The sequence below is a fragment of the Ahaetulla prasina genome, chromosome 1, assembly GCF_028640845.1.
Source record: "Ahaetulla prasina isolate Xishuangbanna chromosome 1, ASM2864084v1, whole genome shotgun sequence".
NCBI lineage: Eukaryota > Metazoa > Chordata > Lepidosauria > Squamata > Colubridae > Ahaetulla > Ahaetulla prasina.
The window spans coordinates 224742988-224763453 of NC_080539.1; the positions used below are offsets into that span (position 1 = coordinate 224742988).

Below are 20466 nucleotides of genomic sequence, written 5' to 3' on the forward strand. Positions count from 1 at the left end.
ACACATTCATGAGGTAAGCTGTTTGTTTGGCTAGTGCAACAGTTATTATTATCTCTCAGAGCTCTTTTATGCCTTTCATTTGGTCTTAACCACTGGATTAGAAGTCCAGGAACTTGTTTTCTGGAAGTTTGTCCCGCATGCTAGCTGATTTAAATAAACCTCAGCTTAGCCTATGCTGGTTCAATGAAGAACAACAGCTGAATATTGTATGAGTATCTGGATATTTCTGTAGTTTAGTGCAGTTTTGGACCTTTTCAGTTTATTTATATAGATACCTAGTTTGTAGATACCTGCCTTATTTTTCCAGTATTATTTTCACAATTTGCCACACACATTTTATGAGAGGGTAATGTTTGCAACTTGAAAATTATGTTTTTTCAGATTGTTTCCTCCCAGGAGGCATTGTGAACCTCCTCAAATGTAAAATTTCAGTGTATGAGATTTACTTTGGAACCAGTCTCCAAGGGAGCTATCCAGTGGTGGGATTCAAATAATTTAACAACCGGTTCTCTGCCCTAATGATTGACTGGGGTGGGCGTAGCCATGGTGAGCGTGGCCAGAGGGTGTGACAGGCAGCACTCGGCCTCTCTGCAGCCTCCTGGGAGCAAAAACGGGCCGCGAGGAGGCACCGCACCCCCACCCCCGTGTGTTCTAACTTGGGTCTAGTAGGCCTCCTTGCAGCCTCCTGGGAGCAAAAACAGGCCATGGGGGGATGCCTTGCCCCTTGCCCCATTTTGGGCTTAGTAGGTCTCCTTGCAGCCTCCTGGGAGTGAAAATGGGCCACAGAGGGCGCACTGCAGCCCCATGCCCCATTTTGGGCCTAGTAGGCCTCCCTGCACTTACCTGGGAGCCAAAATGGGGCGCAGGGTGACTCCTGGAAGGGGAAGAGCGGGGAGGGGCCAGCCAGCAATTTAACTACTGGTTCGGCCGAACCAACCGAATCCACCACTGGAGCTATCCTACCTAAAATCCAGGAAAAGAATGAGAAATACACAGAAAAAGATCTACATCTGCTGGGCTCTAACTTCTTTTAGTCTTTAAAACAACAATACTATTTTTGTTAACTAATATTGAGATGCAAGTTGCAGTTTCCACTATTTTTAGCAAGGTACGGTCAATTGCTCCTTATTGAGGCACATACATAAAATAACTCGATGTGATCATCGCCTTGTTTTTGTCCCTGCAAACAGGCTCAGTCTGTGCTTGCGTTGGGACTGAGTAGTCACAGATGGAGAAAAGTAAATAGAAGCGCAAGGTGAGCACTGTAAGAAAACAAATGCAGGATAAGTAAGTATTCACTAATGACAGCCACAGGCTCAGTGGTGTGTAATATGAGCTCTTACTCTGAGTTATAATCAATGACATACGCTGGAGCTTTCACATACTGTTGGGGCCATACATTCAGAACCTGTAAACAGCATGAAATAAAAATGGCATGGTTGTCATTTAGCTCTTAAGTTTCAGCCCTTTTCTCTTATGCTTTATTTATCTTGCTCTTGCTTTCATCTTTTGCCCACTTGACTAGACAGCCAGTTATAACTCTGGAATCTGTGGCCAAGCCTTACATCATCACCACTCCAAGAATGGGCTCTTGGGGAAAGCAAAAATAAACACGGTCCATTCTGGCAGCTGAGAGCAGAGTGTCTGCCAAATTCTCACCCCCGTTGGCAGGAGGACCTGACTTCCCATACTTATTTCCAAGCTCTGGTTCTGAGAGAAAGGCTATTTATAATCTGTTCCACATTAGCCCCAGTCCTGGCTGCTTGGTCTCTAAAATTACAATCTTGGGAGTTAATTTTACCGGATCAAGGGACTCCTGCATCCCCTGATAAATTAAATATAGTATGTATTAAAAATATGATTCCACACAAAAGGGAAACTCTGAGGTTTAAGATTATTTTTTTGCTAAAATAAATCAAGTTTAAAGGACCAATCAAAATATGGATAACTGCAAAAATTGACAGACACAGTGAATTGAGAAAATGTCAACAGCACTGTGGGACCGTTCTTATTTCCTTAGACCTGTCAGAGGAAAGCTTACATATAAAGTTGGGTTGGTTTTTTTTATACAAAAAATGAAAAGCTAAAGTAAAAAAAGCAGGTGTCAAATAAGGTGCCAACTCTCTTGTCCACTTTTATGAAGCTAATATGTATAGCAACAGCAGAACTACAACTTATTGTTGAGAAGAGGGCATTCTGAATGACTTGTGTAGCTATGTGCCTTTCTTCCATTGAAAATGTGAGTTTCTTCATTCTCTGTCCCAAAGGAAAAGCTATTATCCTGCTAATGTTTCCTTGGATATTGGATATGATTATAGATAGTCCTTAACTTACATCTACTTGTTTAGCAACTGTATTGAAGTTATAACAGCACTGAAAAAAGTAACTTAAAATTGGTTGGTTACCACTGTTTACTGGATCCCCACAGCCACATGATCAAAATTCGGAAACTTGGTAACCAGTGTGTATTTCTGACAGTTGTAATGTCCCAGGGTCACATAATTGCCATTTGCAACCTTCCTAGCTTGCTTTCAACAAGCATGGTCAATGGGTAAAGCCAGATTCAGTTAATGCCCACATCATTTCACTCAACAACTGCAATGATTTGCTTAACAGCTCATAAAATGGAGGGTAAAGACTCAGGGCGGCTTACACTATGTCAAGCAATAGTCTTCATCCATTTGTATATTATATACGAAGTCAATTTATTGCCCCCAACAATCTGGGTCCTCATTTTACCTACCTTATAAAGGATGGAAGGCTGAGTCAACCTTGGGCCTGGTGGGACTTGAACCTGCAGTAATTGCAAGCAGCTGCTGTTAATAACAGACTGTCTTAAAACTTAAACTTTTGCTTAGCAAATTCTGATCCCAATGGTGTTTCTAAATCGAGGACTACCCGTATGCCCCATGTTATCCTGACTCCTGCACTTAGTATCATCTAATTGAAAATAAAATACCAGCATTTCAAATTCATCATGTTTCTAAGGTTTCCAAGCCAGTCCAGTCAATGGGTAAATGGCATTAATAGTCTGAAAATTACAATCTGACTGTTGAAAGGGACCGTTTGTTTCCATCAGACAGTGTCTTAAAAGGGCGTACAATGTCGATAGTCCAAAGGAATTAATATATTATTTCACCTAACTTTTCTATGAATAGGAACATCACAAGTTTCTTGTGCAAACAGATGTATCACAAGATTATTTTATAAATAGCCTGCAATTAAGCACATGACATTTAAAATTGATTTTGGTTTTATAAATAGAAATTCTCTGAGAGGAAAGGAACAAAATAAATCACTAGTTTATATTGTTTTGAATTTAATATTTTCCTTACCTGCAATAATGGCATAAATAATGCAATTTGGCAAAGGTGCCGAGAAAGCTTTGGGATATCCTGCCATATCAAGATGAACTCCCATGAACATAAGTAAGATGGTGTTTCCTACTTAGTAAGCAAGAGAATAATTTAATTAACAAAATAAAATAAAATCCTTCTATCAATAACTTTGATAGCTTAACCTGAAACGATATCACAATGACCTCTTTTGACTACAAATGCTAACTGAAGGAAATCTTGCATATGACATGAGATTACATAATGCACATATTGTTCAGTAACAAATGACATAATAACAGCGCAAAGCTTCTGTAAAACTCTGTCCCATAAACTGCCTTGATTTAAGCCTGGAATGTTTCCATGAGTCCAGTCCTGAACATAAATCCTGTGATGCTTGTAACAGCAGCCACTCCCCAGGAAGGCATCTCTAAAGCTTCAATGGAAAATGGCCACTTTTTAATACAAGGAAAACAACTGGAGGGTGCTAACCCTTCCTCCTACAAAATCCTAGCCTCCCTTTAATTGTCATATTGATTAGTGCTTTGATCCATCTGAAACCTTACATTATACTGGAAGTCACATGATGCCGACAGAAGCTTCAAAAACATGACATCCAGTTTTGAACAACTAGATCTTGCCATGCTAAAATTTATTACCTAGAGAATCTTACTGCCAGCAGCCAGCCTTCAGTTCCTATTCATTAATTTTGGAGACCTTGTAGACAGCTGATCTTTCTAGAAACTCTGAGCAGTGAAAGACAAGTCTGATTAAAAAAAAAATCTAGCTGATGTTTCCCTTACATTATATTCCAGTTTTCCACATTTTTGCTGTTGGGTTTTACATTAATGGATGTTTTGATTTTCAGACAGATATGTATAGAAACTAACATAATTTTTTTTAGAACAGGCATATTGTCTAATCAATTTTCTTTTATTCCATCCATCCTAAGTACTGTTTGTGAAACAAGTTGTCAGCTTTATCTAAGGCTCATGATGAAATGCAGTGTACACTGTAATTTGTGACTAAAATAAGGAGGTTGATATTCATTTTTTAACAATATCTTAATTAAATGTCTTAAATTATATAAACTCTGCAGATAAACCCAGAATGCTGCTTAGATTCTCTAAATAGATTTTAAAATACTTTTGAGAAAGGACAGTTTGTAGAAAGTAAAGCAAATTGGAAAAAATAACATGAACTTAACTTTCCTAGCATTAATCTAATATCACTTTTTACAGCCCTCCCCCCTCCCCTGTGTTTACTTAATTCCAGTAAGGTCTGTACCAGGGGACTCCAACCTTGGTCCCTTTAAGACTTGTGGACTTCAACTCCCAGAGTTCCTCAATCAGCTTTGCTGGCTGAGGGACTCTGGGAGTTGAAGTCCACAAGTCTTAAAGGGACCAAGGTTGGGGACCTCTTGTCTATACAATGTCCTGGTAGGTATATGTGGGTTTATTTTATTGAATCATCTATCTCCTAAGTCAGATCATCACACAACTGTTGTCTCTTGATGTTGGATTGGTTCTAAGCAAAGGTCTCTGTGATTGGAATCCACACTTATTTAATTGTAATTATCCTAACAGCACAATCATAGCTGTGGAACAGAGGAAAAGGGACTAAAATATGTTTGTGTTAGTCTTTCAAGGTAGACAGGAAACAGGCATAGCAAGGCTGATGGGAATTTGACAATGACTTGCCTAAAGAGAGAAACAAAATGACCAGAGGCAGGCAAAGAAGCAGTGGGAGTTGGATCTACTTCCAGCTTCTTGCCAGTTTCCCCAATGACTTTGTGGGAAGTTGACAAGGAGTTTTGGAAATTAGACATGTGACTGTAGCTGACAAGTTTGCAAATATAACTCGTCTGAAGATCCTTGAAATTTAAATTCCACAGGAGTGATGGGTCTTGGGTTGTATACACATTCTGTGCATTTGAGGTACTTGACATTGTCCTATGATGTACGGTTTCAACTAATTGAAGGTTACAGTTTTAAGTAGTATACTGATAATAATAGTAATAGATTCTTGAAAAATCTGCTTCCTTTATATCAAACAATGCTACATAACAAAGCAGGGATATCAGAGAGTTTTTTCTCCTCCCATCTCTCTCTCTTTTTCATAACTTTTTAAAAAATGTTCTTTTAACAGCTGTTTCATGCCTTCAGCAGAGTTATTTCTGTGTTCCTCTATACTTCGAGGCCCCGACAGAGAGTGTTATACAACAGACAATGGATTTGATGCTGGGTTATGTGTTATTGCCCATTTGTGTCAACATGTCTGGGACACCAGAAAACATTCAACTCTTAGAGTTCCAATGTTCCTCCCCATTATTGCAATATTCTGTCTTCATCAATGAAGCAAAATAATTTCCTGTAAAATGTGACCAAATGGGATACAGATGGTAGTAGTTGGTCAATCATCACCAGACTGTCTGGTTGGATAGGTTCTGTTCTGGAGCCAAAAACTTATCCATGGAAAGCTGGAGCCCGACTTCATTTTTGTGGACTTCAGCCAGCCCAGCAGACCAAGACTAATTCTGCCTTCTCAAGATATCTTCTGAAGGGCCCAATAGTTTCTGCAGCAAACCATGATGATGTCAAAATGACTTGCATGGTGATATCATACAGTATAAACATCACCCTTATATACTTATAGCCTGATGTCTTAAGTATGTAAATTGCAGCATTTAAGTGATCCATATTTCATCATGCACCCAGCTCATTCTTGGCTCTTGTCAGTGATATTCATGAAAAGGCCAGAACCAATTCGGGACATTGTTCTTCTATAGTGTTTAGAGACATCCTTATTAGCATTTGGTGAGCTGGATTGCAACTTCTGGGGGCAGCATTCAGGAAGGTGAATGTTACAATTAGCAACTTGAAAATGTTTGGATCCAATACTGTTTCTTTACAGCCATTTATTTCTTATACAGCTGTTCTAGTTCAGCTTTGTAGATTCTCATGCCTCTAGGCCACCTTTCATTTGCACATAGGCCAGTGTTAAGCTGCTTATTCAAAGTGTATTTACATGTTTACTAAATTCATGAAAATTATCTATGTCTGCTTAAGCTACCAAAATACTATTATTTTCACATGTAATAACTTGGGTTTACTGATCAAGGATCTGGAGAAGAATTATATGACACAGTTGCATGCACTAGGGCAGGAGTCTGCAACCTTAAACACTAAAAGAGCCATTTGGACCTGTTTCCCACAGAAAAGAAAACGTTGGGAGCCACAAAACCTGGGTGGGCATAGCCAACTCAAGGTCACTCCCACCCTGTCACATGGCACCCCCCAGCCACGCCTTCCCAGGTTTTGTGGCTCCCGATGTTTTCTGTGGGAAATGTCTCTTTCTCTCTCCCTCCCTCTTTCCCTCCCTCCCTCTCTCCCTCCCTCCCTCCCCTCTCCTTCCCTCCCTCCCTCAATCTCATTTCTGTTTTTCTCTTTTTCCCCTCCCTTTCTTCCTTTCTCTCTCTCCCTCTTCTCTTTCATTTGTTTCCCTCTCTTTTCCCCTCCCCTTCTCTCCTCCCAGCTCTCTCATTTTTCTCTCCCCTTCTCTCTCATTTGTTTCTCTTTTCCACTCTCATTCTCTCCCTCCATTTTCTCATTTCTCATTCTCTCTTTCTCTCCCTCTCAGTTCTGTTTTTCTCTCTTTTTCCTCTCCCTCCCTCCCTCCCTCTCTTTTTTCTTTCTCCCCTTCTCTCTCCCATTTGTTTCTCTCTCTTTTCCCTCTCTCTCATTCTCTCCCTCCAGCTCTCTCTCATTTCCCTCTCCCTCTCCCTCTCCCCTTTCTCTCACTCTCATTTGTTTCTCACTCTTTTTCCTCTTCTCATTCTCTCCCTCCATCATTTTCTCATCTCTCTCTCTCCCCCCGCCTCTCTCTCAGAAAACCAAGACTAGGCTGATCTGGCGAGCTCTCCTTGGGGCTCTTTGCTACTCCTTTTTTTTTCTAGTTGGCAACTATTTGGAAATCTGGGCTGGCTGAGGAGCGAGCACGAGCTGTGGTGGTAGCTTCCCTGAAGATGACCCTCCTCCTCCTCCTTCTCATGAGACCCCCTGGCCTGCTGTTGTGGGGCCGGGAGGGCATGCACGAGTGGGGATACCTTCCTAAACAGAGAGGAGTGGTGCCACTGGGGATACTGATTGAAAATCTTGCTTTAAATCTTGCATGGGGGACTTTCATCACCTGGAGGATGCTCTACAGCCAGCCAGGGGGTCGCGTGAGAAGGAGGAAGAGGGTCGTCATGTGGGAAGCCGTGGCGGTGGCTCATGCTCGCTCCTCAGCTGCGGGCCTGTCCCCCTTTTCGTCGTACCCTCCTCCTGGATCCCATTTACACCCTGCCAGCCCTCATGTTAGCGAGGTTGGTGTCAGCTATGGCTGGGTTGGGCCATTGTCTCAGGGCAGAGAGCAGGTCGCACAGCCAGGTTGGCAGGGAGCCATAGGAGAGGAGTCAAAGAGCCATATGCAGCTCCAGAGCTGCAGGTTGCCAACACCCGCACTAGAGCCTTGTCTCATGAAAGACATGGTAATACCTGCATCTGTGATAGCCTTTGCCTCATATCAGTTGGGCTGTACTTGGCAGGTTACTTAATTTTGGACCCACAATGTTGAAGCCTGAAATAGTTTTAGGTATTCACAGATAGTTTAAAGATGGAATGGAAGTTCTATTTATGCCCTCAAAATGCGGGGTAACAATTGGTGGCTGCTTCAGCCTGTGTTGTTAGCTCTTTAAAGATGGTCTGTTTCTTAATTTTGAGATTAAAATTGACGTTTTAAAGCATCTGACTTGTGGCTAGAGCAAAAGTTAGACGTAACAGAAATTGGTAAAAGAGATCAATCAACTGAACAGAAGCTTATACAAAGAGGGAACCATGAAATTTTATATACATAGTAACCAGTGGTGAAATGCACTTACCTTCATTACCGGTTTGGGAATGTGAGCGTGCGTGCCTCTTCTGCGCATGCACAGAGCCTTCTATGCATGTGCAGAGGGTCAAAAACGGGACATAATGATGTCCTGGTGGGTGAGCGGAGCCTCCCACTGCCGGCGCTACTGGTTCACACGAGCTGGATAAATGTCATATCCCACTCCTCGCTGACGGCCAGGTCGGGGAAGTCCGTAGCAAGCGTGCCTCTGCAGCTCTGCCAAAGTCCTATCAGAGTTCTCAAGGCAGGCAGGAGACCAGGAAGTGACTTCAGCAATCCAAGGTAGACTTTGCCTGACTCAGAGAATGCCAGAAAGCAGATCCTTTATATAGGCCATGGGTGTGGCTCCATGACTCAGCACTTATCCAGGCCTGCCCCTCCCTTCCTTTTGCTATCAATTCTTCGGAAGCGAGGATCTCTCCAGGCTCCAGCTGTTGGCAATTCACATTCCTCAGGCTCACATGCTGTGGGGGAGGGGGAGGGGTCTAGTTGCTCCATTTGCCTGGGCATGAAGCCAGGGCTGGGGGCTGGAGGCATGCCAGGACATTCCTCAGCGTTCGGCAGGAGATAAGAGGGACCCGGCTGCGGGGAAAGCGAGCGAGACACAACAATAGATCTCCCCGGATTTCACCGCTGATAGTAACCCCATCACAGATTCTGTTCTACTTTTAGTTGTGTATTTTTTTCAGCATACTGGATCAAAGTTTTGACAGACAAATTGTCACTTCATATCCAACTTAAAAGATTTGTTAAAATTACAGTTTGAGAGTTTCAAGCATTTGGAATCAAGAACTTTTCGATGGATATAGGGCTATCTGGTTGTTGTGATAAACTATTGTACTGACAACTAGAGACTAAAGTGTGAGAATACGAAGTCTTCTCAACCTGAAAATTATTACTTCTAACTATGGAAAACATTGGTTTCCTCTTATATGTTAGGTTATAAATCTGTCTGGTTTAGATTTGGGCTTTGCCTGAGCAACTGTCATTGATCTTGAGTGATTTCTCTCTATTGTTCAAAAATACATAACATATTTCCGAGGTCAGTCTTGATGCCAGAAGGTTGAAAAGTAATCTAGTTGAATGTTAATTTTAAAAAGAGAACTTTTTAAGATTCAGGAGATGAAAAGCAATTGGCATTTATAATGGGCAAATGTTATTTTGTGACAAAAATTGACATTATTTCAATTTTTTTTAAGATTTCTATTCATAGGGCTTATACCATGCAACAATTTCCAAAGCAAAAAGAGTAAGGAGGCTTGTGGGTGTACGCCACAAGAAAGTAATATTTAATTAGGTATATGAGTATTTTGGGTAGTGCTCATTGCGAACATTAAGATAATTATCAAGCATCCTGAATTTTGCTGAAGAAAACTTAACATAGTTTCTTCAAAGATACATGTTTTATTAAGTTATTTTGAATCTGGAGTCCAGCAACAACTGGAAGATGGCAAATCTCCCATCTCTGTTTTAGAACAGAATTATATACTTTCTGATAACTTGATTCCTAGAAACCCTAATATTGTATGTCAAGGATTGTAGTCTAATGGTTAGATTAAATGAGCATGGGAGTGGGGATTAAGTGTTAAAATGACCCTTAATTTTCCCCAATATTTTTTAAAGAAGAGAGGGCATTGTGAGGTGGGCATCATTAAGCCCTCTCCCCATTTTGTACCCCTCTTTCAGACAATGTCAGGAAGCTGGGGGTGAATGGGTAGACACTATTTACTTGTATTTGTGAAAACCTTTTGAGAAAAGCCAAATCGGCAGGTAAAGAGGATTCCAGTACTTTGAGGAAACTGATAACTGAGGGACAGAAAGCAAAGAATAGGAATAAATAGATAGTTTTTGTGTGGATGGATATCAATTAAGATGTTGCTTTTTAAAAATAACATGCTGGCAGCTTTCAAAGAATTTGGAAAAAGCAAGTCTTGTGGAGGATCATAGTAGATTCATGGATCATTCAGTAAAGCTCGGTAGTAGGAGGTATAGAATAGGAAGCACTTCTTCCTATTAAGTTTAGTTAAATTATGATACTGTCACAAATTATAGGCTGGCCATCAACTTTTATAGCTTGAAGTAAGGACTGGACTAATTCCTGGTTATTAAAAATGTTATTAATGGCTGCTAATCTTTGTACATTACCTGTAATATCGGAACAGGAGGGGATGGAAAGCAGAGGGGGCTTCTAAGTACATATTTTTGTTCTAGACTTCTCAGGGTACTCTATGCACAATTGTGGAAGCAAGAAGCTTGATTAACTTTTAATTAAATTAATGCTATTGGTCTGTTTCAGAATAACAGAATTGGAAGGGATCTTGGAGGTTTTCTAGTTCAATCTGCTGCTTAAGCAGGAAATTCTATACCATTTTAATCAAGTGGTTGTCCAACCTCTTCTTAAAAACCTCTATGTTGGAGCACCCACAACTTCTGGAGGCAAGTCATTCCACTGATTAATTGTTCTAAGTGTCAGGAAATTTAACCTTATTTCTAGGCTGGTTCTCTCCTTGATTAGTTTCCATCCATTGCTTCTTGTTCTGCCTTTAGGTATTATGGAGAATACGTTGATCCTCTCTTCTTTGGGGCAGCCCTTCAAATATTGGAACACTTATCATGTCATCCCTAGTCCTTCTTTTATTAGACATTCCAGGGGTCTGCAAACTTGGCTCTTTTAAGACTTGTGGACTTCAACTCCCAGAGAACTCTGGGAGTTGAAGTCCACAAGTCTTAAAAGAGCCACGTTTGCAGACCCCTGGACTAGACGTACCCAATTCCTGCAACTGTTCTTCATATGTTATAGCCTCCAGTCCCTTAATCATCTTTGTTGCTCTTCTCTGCACTCTTAGTTTCAGTTCTGTTCTGATGTCGTATGAAACTCCCTTAATGCCAAGGATAGGCAATTGGTGCCTATGGGCACCAGTGGAATCCCAGATATGTCCCTTGATAGCCACTATCCTCAATCTGGCTTTTAAAAAGGAGGGCTTCAGATTCTCACAACAAAAGTCCAGTCATTTCCTTGAAGAGATCTTGAATTATATGAGTGGAAATTCAACATTGGGAAGCACTATCAATTTTTTCTAAAAGTAGGATACTAGCCCTTAACTGTGTGCTATTGTTCACTGTGTATTTTAATAGAATATGTAAATATGTTCTTACGATAATAAAATTTTCAGAGTAGCTGAATACTTTTGCATCAACATTTTAATGTTAATCAAGTTTTGTGTTTTTTTCCAGCCCAAATTTTTTTATAATAGCTTTTTTAAAAGTTATTTGAGATAATTTCTCTTTAAAGTTCTGGCTTTCTTCCATGATCCATCTGTATAAAAGCATAAATCATTAATTATTCTTGTGAATAAAATGAGATGTTTTGCCTAGCTTTTTCCATTAAATACCTCAAGTATAATGTGGCATTTGGTCACATATGTAGCTACACAATAACTCACTTGTGGTTAAAAGTGATTCATTTTGGGTTTCAGAAGCTCCATAGATGTCCTCTCTCTTCCTGGTATCTTGTAACAACAAAAGAACAAACACAGTTAGGCTTTCTGATTGATTAGCTTGCCTGTGGACACATCTATTTCCTTACAGAATGTTTGTGTAAGTGAGAAGAAATATAATGAGGCATAAAACTGTCTACATCTCACTTAAGTTCTCTGAAACACTGATGGTGTTTATTAATGAGTCAGCTCCTTCACAAACTCCCTTTCACCACCCAGCTCCTTTTATTTCATTTCGCCCTGTTGCCTAGGAAGAGAAGTCAGAGGAAGTAAAGTTGGTTCATATTTCTTCTTCTGTCAATGACCACAGGTAAAAAGCTAGCAGTTGCAAATGGCAAAATATTTTGATGTCAGTACAGGGCGGAACTCCAACCTAAGAACAAACATGATAATAAAAAGACAGATCTGCCAACACCTAGAAACGAATAAAGTAATAACTAGGAGTCAGCGCCGGTTTGTTAAAAACAGATCATGCCAAACCAATCTTATTTCATTCTTCAACATAGTGACTAAATTACTAGACCAGTGAAATACTGTGGACATACCCTATTTTTTGGAGTACAAGACACACTGGAGTATAAGACGCACCTTAGTTTTTGGGGAGGAAAATAAGGAAAAAGCTGATTGGCAGGTAGATTGGCCTCCCGGATTACCCCCAATCAGCTGTTCCCAGAGATGAATTTTAGCAACAGGTTCCTTGGTTGTGAGTTCTGTGCCTTGCTTTTTTTCACCCCCTTCTTTTTCTGCTTCTGAAACTCCGGCCTCTGAAAGCCTCTGAAACAGAGCTTCAGAAAAAAAGCCTCTGAAGCTCTGTTTGGGGGCTTCGTTTCTGAAGCTTTTTTCAGTCTCTGAAACCTCCATTTGAGAAGCTGGGCGGGGCTACATTTGGAGTATAAGATGCATCCAGATTTTTACCCTCTTTTTTTTTGGGAAAAAGGTGTGTCTTATATTCCAAAAAATACGGTAATAGACTTCGGCATGGCATTTGACAAATAGACCACAATCTACTTCAACAAAGTAGACCACAATCTACTTCTTCGTAAGCTAGAAAAAAGTGGGATAGATAGCTTCACCACCATATGGATTTGCAACTGGCTGACAAACCTTAATGGGTCTACGTGGAGAGAAGTAAGCAGTGGGGTGCCACAAGGTTCCCACCTTAGGCCCAGTATCTTCAATATCTTCATAAATGACTTAGATGAGGGAATAGAAGGAGAACTCACCAAATTTGCAGATGATACTAAGCAGGCAGGAATAGCTAACACCCTAGAGCAGTGATGGCTAACCTTTTTGCCATCACGTGCCAGGAGGGGGGCAGGGGCAGGGGTGAAATCTAGCAGGTTCTGACAGGTTCTGGAGAACTGGTAACAGAAATTCTGAGCAGTTCGGAGAACTGGTAGCAGAAACTTTGAGCAGTTCAGAGAACTGGCAAATACCACCTCTGGCTAGCCCCAGAGTGGTGTAGGAATGGGGATTTTGCAGTATCCTTCCCCTGGAGTGGGGTGGGAATACAGATTTTGCAGTATCCTTCCCCTGCCACACCCGCCATCCCATGCCCACCAAGCTACGCCCACAGAACCGGATTTCACCACTGGGTGGGGGGTTGTGCACGCACGTGCCCATACCCATAATTCTATGTGCCCTGCCCCCACGCATGCGCACCCGACCACGCTGCTTCCCCTGCTATTGGCACGGGATTGCCCGGTAGACCTGTTTTACTCTCTCACCTGGCTCCAGAGCCTTTCTAGGAGTTGGGGGGCCAAAAATGTCCTCCCCCCAGAGGTCCTCTGGAGGTCAAAAACAGCCCATTTGCCAACTTCCAGTGGGACCAAAGGCCCGTTATTTGCTGTCCCCAGCCTCCAGGGCCTCTCTGGGTCCCACTGGAAGTTGGCAAATGGGCTGTTTCTGGCATCTGGAGGACCTCCGGGATTTGAAGTCCACAAGTCTTAAAAGAGCCACGTTTGCAGACCCCTGGACTAGACGTACCCAATTCCTGCAACTGTTCTTCATATGTTATAGCCTCCAGTCCCTTAATCATCTTTGTTGCTCTTCTCTGCACTCTTAGTTTCAGTTCTGTTCTGATGTCGTATGAAACTCCCTTAATGCCAAGGATAGGCAATTGGTGCCTATGGGCACCAGTGGAATCCCAGATATGTCCCTTGATATCCACTATCCTCAATCTGGCTTTTAAAAAGGAGGGCTTCAGCTTCTCACAACAAAAGTCCAGTCATTTCCTTGAAGAGGTCTTGAATTATATGAGTGGAAATTCAACATTGGGAAGCACTATCAATTTTTTCTAAAAGTAGGATACTAGTCCTTAACTGTGTGCTATTGTTCACTGTGTATTTTAATAGAATATATAAATATGTTCTTACGATAATAAAATTTTCAGAGTAGCTGAATACTTTTGCATCAACATTTTAATGTTAATCAAGGTTTGTGTTTTTTTCCAGCCCAAATTTTTTTATAATAGCTTTTTTAAAAGTTATTTGAGATAATTTCTCTTTAAAGTTCTGGCTTTCTTCCATGATCCATCTGTATAAAAGCATAAATCATTAATTATTCTTGTGAATAAAATGAGATGTTTTGCCTAGCTTTTTCCATTAAATACCTCAAGTATAATGTGGCATTTGGTCACATATGTAGCTACACAATAACTCACTTGTGGTTAAAAGTGATTCATTTTGGGTTTCAGAAGCTCCATAGATGTCCTCTCTCTTCCTGGTATCTTGTAACAACAAAAGAACAAACACAGTTAGGCTTTCTGATTGATTAGCTTGCCTGTGGACACATCTATTTCCTTACAGAATGTTTGTGTAAGTGAGAAGAAATATAATGAGGCATAAAACTGTCTACATCTCACTTAAGTTCTCTGAAACACTGATGGTGTTTATTAATGAGTCAGCTCCTTCACAAACTCCCTTTCACCACCCAGCTCCTTTTATTTCATTTCGCCCTGTTGCCTAGGAAGAGAAGTCAGAGGAAGTAAAGTTGGTTCATATTTCTTCTTCTGTCAATGACCACAGGTAAAAAGCTAGCAGTTGCAAATGGCAAAATATTTTGATGTCAGTACAGGGCGGAACTCCAACCTAAGAACAAACATGATAATAAAAAGACAGATCTGCCAACACCTAGAAACGAATAAAGTAATAACTAGGAGCCAGCGCCGGTTTGTTAAAAACAGATCATGCCAAACCAATCTTATTTCATTCTTCAACATAGTGACTAAATTAGTAGACCAGTGAAATACTGTGGACATACCCTATTTTTCGGAGTACAAGACACACTGGAGTATAAGACGCACCTTAGTTTTTGGGGAGGAAAATAAGGAAAAAGCTGATTGGCAGGTAGATTGGCCTCCCGGATTACCCCCAATCAGCTGTTCCCAGAGATGAATTTTAGCAACAGGTTCCTTGGTTGTGAGTTCTGTGCCTCCGCTTTTTTTTTCTGCTTCTGAAACTCCGGCCTCTGAAAGCCTCTGAAACAGAGCTTCAGAAAAAAAGCCTCTGAAGCTCTGTTTGGGGGCTTCGTTTCTGAAGCTTTTTTCAGTCTCTGAAACCTCCATTTGAGAAGCTGGGCGGGGCTACATTTGGAGTATAAGATGCATCCAGATTTTTACCCTCTTTTTTTGGGGAAAAAGGTGTGTCTTATATTCCAAAAAATACGGTAATAGACTTCAGCATGGCATTCGACAAATAGACCACAATCTACTTCAACAAAGTAGACCACAATCTACTTCTTCGTAAGCTAGAAAAAAGTGGGATAGATAGCTTCACCACCATATGGATTTGCAACTGGCTGACAAACCTTAATGGGTCTACATGGAGAGAAGTAAGCAGTGGGGTGCCACAAGGTTCCCACCTTAGGCCCAGTATCTTCAATATCTTCATAAATGACTTAGATGAGGGAATAGAAGGAGAACTCACCAAATTTGCAGATGATACTAAGCAGGCAGGAATAGCTAACACCCTAGAGCAGTGATGGCTAACCTTTTTGCCATCACGTGCCAGGAGGGGGGCAGGGGCAGGGGTGAAATCTAGCAGGTTCTGACAGGTTCTGGAGAACTGGTAACAGAAATTCTGAGCAGTTCGGAGAACTGGTAGCAGAAACTTTGAGCAGTTCAGAGAACTGGCAAATACCACCTCTGGCTAGCCCCAGAGTGGTGTAGGAATGGGGATTTTGCAGTATCCTTCCCCTGGAGTGGGGTGGGAATACAGATTTTGCAGTATCCTTCCCCTGCCACACCCGCCATCCCATTCCCACCAAGCTACGCCCACAGAACCGGATTTCACCACTGGGCGGGGGGTTGTGCACGCACGTGCCCATACCCATAATTCTATGTGCCCTGCCCCCACGCATGCGCACCCGACCACGCTGCTCCCCCTGCTATTGGCACGGGATTGCCCGGTAGACCTGTTTTACTCTCTCACCTGGCTCCAGAGCCTTTCTAGGAGTTGGGGGGGCCAAAAACGTCCTCCCCCCAGAGGTTCTCCGGAGGTCGAAAACAGCCCATTTGCCAACTTCCAGTGGGACCAAAGGCCCGTTATTTGCTGTCCCCAGCCTCCAGGGCCTCTCTGGGTCCCACTGGAAGTTGGCAAATGGGCTGTTTCTGGCATCTGGAGGACCTCCGGGGAGTGGGGAAGGCCGTTTTTGCCCTCCCCAGACTCCTAGAAAGGCTCTGGAGCCAGGTGAGAGAGAAAAACGGGCCTACTGGGCCATCATATGCCAGTAGCAGGGGGAGCGGGGAGGGTCGCACATGCATGCACAACGAGGCGCATAGAATTATGGGTGTGGACATGCACATGTGCGACCCCCCGCCCCCCCTCTTGGCATGCAATGGCAAAAAGGTTAGCCATCACTGCCATATAAGTTTTACTGGCCTATAGTCCTGTTGTAGGATTGTGCTCTTCAAAACACAGACAGCTATATCTTCCTGAACACTCACTGTGACTGTTTCAAGGACCTTTTGAAGTCATGTGTTCTCCAAGCTCCATGTATATTGCATGGAAAATCCAGAAGAAGCTCTTTGTAGCCTTCCAGTGCTATTGGGTCTTACATACAGTACCTGCCTTTGTACAGTGCTCACCTGACCCTAGGTGTATATATATACCTTACCTTGGAGGAAAGAACTAATAGGATGTGACGAAGAGTGTTGACATGAATGGGAGGATGTTGTTGGGAATTCTTGACCTTAAATGCATATTTCTCTGGGATTGCATGGCTCTTTTATGACTTTAACAAAAGAAGCAACTTCTTTAAGACATGTATGGTGTGTTCACCCATTCAAAACATATTTTTACTACAGATACAAAGTGCTACACTCCCCTTGTTTTTCCTTGTTTATATGGATGGGGGTATTTCTAGACTTGCAATGTTTTGAGAAGGACAGCATTTGCTTTCAGGAAGAGAGATTTTTCTGTGTGTTTCTGTCAAAACTTAAAACTATTATTATTGTTATCTAATTATAAAAGACTTAAGAATGAAAAGACTGAAATAATAATGTCCTTAGTAGTCCTGCATAACAGGGATCCCCTCTTGGTTCTCCAGACACCTGTATCTAAAACAACTCCCAGCCATAGAGTAGTAATAAGCAAGGGAAGGAAGGAAACATATGCTCAAATGCAACGATAATTACTTTGGCACCATACAATGTTTTTGACTCCAGTTTTCTTCTGTTAAGCGGGGCTAGTCTGCTAGGTAGAGTAGAGGGCATCAGGAAATATCAGAATCAGAATAATATTTTCCTCAATCTGTGAGTCTTGCACCCTTGCTAAGGAGGTCTGTGTGAATTCTGTGTAGATGCTATTCTATATTGTATGATATTCTCTTTTTTGTATATTCTGTTGTTGTGAGGGCCAGAAAGGATAGGAACTCTTATTGGTAGGGATACCTTAGGGCTATTGTTGGGTGAATCATTGGAACTATGGAACAAGTGGATTTCTTTTCTTCCTAAATGCATTATAATTCTCTTCATCGTATCTATTGGAATTTAGATATTGTTTGTGTCTCTGTGCAAGCGTTTACATATGTGTATGCAGGGATGGTATTTACTTACCTTCCCTACCAGTTCGCAAATGTCCACGCATGCGCACGGCCTTCTGTGCATGTGCTTTGCTAGCGCACGCACCTTCCTCACATGCGCCTGGTCTCAAAAATGTGCCTAAATAGGATGGCGTAGAGCCGAGGCAGGTGGGCGGGCCCCACCGCACCCGTGATTTCCGTTATTAGTTCCAGTGAACCAATCTGAATCGACTGAATAGCACCTCTGTGTGCATGTGTATTATCACATATGCATATATATATTACAAAATGTAAATCAAAGAGGACATATATTTATTATTTGTTAAAAAACAAAATTAATAACATAGATTAAAAATAAATATGTAGAGCATGCTTAAGGTAAAGTAATAGACAGTTCCCATGCAGTTAATAAGAGAAATGTGACAACTTCCTATGATGTCATATTTTATTTTCCAGTTATTAAGTTTATCTCAATAAAAGGAAGGGTGACATTGTTAGTAACTGGTCACTCTGCCAGAAAATTACTGGAAATTCAATACAGTTCTTATATATTGCCAAAAGAGGTTTCCAGCCACTGTTCTACATCTGAGGAAAATTTAACACACAAGCTGCACTCCTAAATTTACTCAGAACTTAAGGTAACTTTGTTGAAGAAAGTATTTAGCAATTTAAAGTATTTAGGAATAAAATATTTTATTTAAAATGAGGAAGTGCTAACTTAACTATATTATACGAATAAACTGATGCTGGATAAAGAAAAATTGTTTTAAAAAGAGAAATAAATAAAATAAAATACATGACAGTTTATTTGCCATCTAAATGGAGGTGGTTTATAAAAACAAAAGTGGCAAAACTCAAGAACGGTTGGGCAACTATTTTTTAGGACTGAGGGCTCTACTTCATCCTGCAGTGGAAAACCAGGGGCCATATGTTCAAATATATTTGGGGCCATGGTAAAGAGGTCCATGTGACTGAAACACAGGCAACTTTAATTTATCAATATACCGTATACTGTCATATTCTCTAATTTTGTATCGTTGGCAAATTTCTCTTTTCCGGTGCTTTTGCCAAATTTGTCCTGGTAGCTTTCAACAAGTATCTTCGTACAATAAATTGTGATTTTTTTTCATTTATATTTATATTTTTTGAAATTATATCTAATGGAAACATTTGTCCTTTCTGTTAAAAAATTTTGTTTTTCTAATTTTATGGATATTCTGATCTACCTTTTTCCAGTTTGAGGATCCTTTATTGTACAAATATACCAGTGTGTGATAAAATGTTACTTTATTGTTGTCCCATCGCTGTGTGCTCTTCTGTGGGATCCTAAGCAAGTCAGCAGAGTCAAGATCTTCCCATATTTATGAAAGGCCAGGAAAGTGGGGACCCGCCTCATCTCTTGGGGGAAGACTATTCTACAGGGTAAGGGCAATGGCAGAGAAGGCCCTCTTCCTGGATCCCCCACCAATTGAATTTTTTAACTGACAGGTTCCCTGCCTAACCAAATGGGACAGACTGATGTACTGTGGCAAAGGCAGCTTCACCTGGCACATAAAATCAGCATTTCTCCCCACTTGACAAATTAGTCTCTCCTTCTGTGAAAGCATTAACTGCCATGGGTTCCATTGGTATTTGATTAGTGGTTTGGTCATCTGCTTATTGAACTTAAAGAAGGATGCCTGTAAAAGAGAGATTCCTTTTTTTTTTTTACTCAGTTTTGCCAAAAGTGTTATTCTCTTTTCCATAACAAGATCAAACGACTAATTTATTTATATTGTATATTTCTTAATGTATTGCATATTTAAACCACCCATCTCCTTCAAATACATGAAGAGCATTACAAACCAAACCCAAGCAGTACTTTTCAACTTCTATAGTTTTTCTTCCGGAATTCTGTCAAAATGGGTTTGATTCAAGGGTGAAATGATTTCATTCCATTGACACATTTGCAAATGCGAGACTTTCCTTCAGTTGACTGGTTACAGAGCTTTCCCAGCTTATTGTCAGAGGATGGTACACTAGAGATATCAGTAGCATTTTTACCAAGGTGGATTTTTTTTTACTTTGAAGATACATAGTGTTGCTGAAGATAGACCTTGATATGAGTTGTTGCAATTTATTTTTCTCTTTATTGATTGATAAAATGTTCATTGTGTCCAGTAGTGGGTTTCACTTACCTTTGCTACCGGTTCGCAAATGTGAGCGCATGCGCAGAGTATCCATGATGATGTCCAGGTGAGTGGGCAGAGCCACCCTGTGCCGCTACTGGTTCACCCGAATCTGTTAGAACCGGTAGAAACCCACCACTGATTGTGTCAATCATTTATGCCAAACCCTTATTCATTAGAATGAGAGCTAGAGAGAGAGTAGTCGTTTGAATCTCCATCATACCATTTAACACTATTACTTTTGATGCAGTATAATTTATTGATCTACAATCCACAAATTGCGATTCAGTTGCAAAATAGTTCCTATAGTACCATCAAAACATAAGTGCTCATTAAGTGCAAAATGAATGAATGAATGAAATTGGTGAACCTAGACCTGTTGTTGCCAGACTAGAGAGAACTCATATGTCAACACATATTAGATGCCAACAAGACCTTCAAGAATAAGCAAACATCTTTTTTCTAATATAATGATGGCCTGATTAAAAACTAGAAATAGAGGTAGAAATAAGAATA

General features: G+C 41.0%; 1 protein-coding gene and 1 long non-coding RNA gene across 2 annotated transcripts in view; one reads left to right on the plus strand and one right to left on the minus strand.

Annotated features, from left to right (window-relative positions):
- The window catches only part of BAZ2B (bromodomain adjacent to zinc finger domain 2B), a 257806-nt gene that overhangs the window by 25802 nt on the left and 211538 nt on the right, over nt 1-20466 (plus strand). The gene's annotated exons all lie outside the window — the stretch shown is intronic.
- On the minus strand, nt 181-8532 carry LOC131202755 (uncharacterized). Its single transcript, XR_009156219.1, has 3 exons — nt 8254-8532; nt 3336-3443; nt 181-1262 (listed from the first exon to the last, which is right to left on the minus strand). It is a non-coding gene; the product is annotated as an uncharacterized LOC131202755 (long non-coding RNA).